This window comes from Branchiostoma floridae, chromosome 14 (genome assembly GCF_000003815.2).
Source record: "Branchiostoma floridae strain S238N-H82 chromosome 14, Bfl_VNyyK, whole genome shotgun sequence".
Classification (NCBI taxonomy): Eukaryota; Metazoa; Chordata; class Leptocardii; order Amphioxiformes; family Branchiostomatidae; genus Branchiostoma; species Branchiostoma floridae.
Genome location: NC_049992.1, coordinates 4,310,580 through 4,311,203, shown reverse-complemented (window position 1 = coordinate 4,311,203; position 624 = coordinate 4,310,580).

Below are 624 nucleotides of genomic sequence, written 5' to 3'. Positions count from 1 at the left end.
CATTCATGTTCACAACGACAGGGACAAGCAGGGGGAAAGCGACGAGACGGGAACCAGCCAGGTGCGAGTTGTATCCCCTTATTATCCCTTTATTTCCCGCGGACCAAGCTTGCACGCCTCTAGAAAGACCTGTCCTTAGAACAGAAGTTTGGAATTGTGAGTCATTGTTCACTGCTCTGTATATTGAACAGTTAGGTGAATTATCGTGGCTAGTAAAGTGAATTACGCGTTGTTTAACTGTATGTACTCTGTATGCGGTATCTCTCCTAGTGGGAGAATGGGAGATTAAGCTATAAGTGAAGTCCACGTTATGTAGAACGTCTTTTCAAATTCAAGTGGCCATGGGCAAGCTCATATCGAGAAACTAATATTTGATTAAATTCTGTTGTACTCCAGGACGTTCGGCTGGCAGAGTTGGAGGAACAGGTCAGGAATCTGACAGGAGAAGTAGCGCTCCTTAAACAAGGCGAGTCTTATATGCCCAGAAATTATGATGAAATCTAGGTGCGATGCACTGGCGGCCTAGAAATGTTGATCACGTTTCGAAAAGGTAGACGAACAGAACGGTCGTTGTCAACAGTTGTCGCTGTACCAGGTACGCGTATAGGACACTAGTAGCTGTAG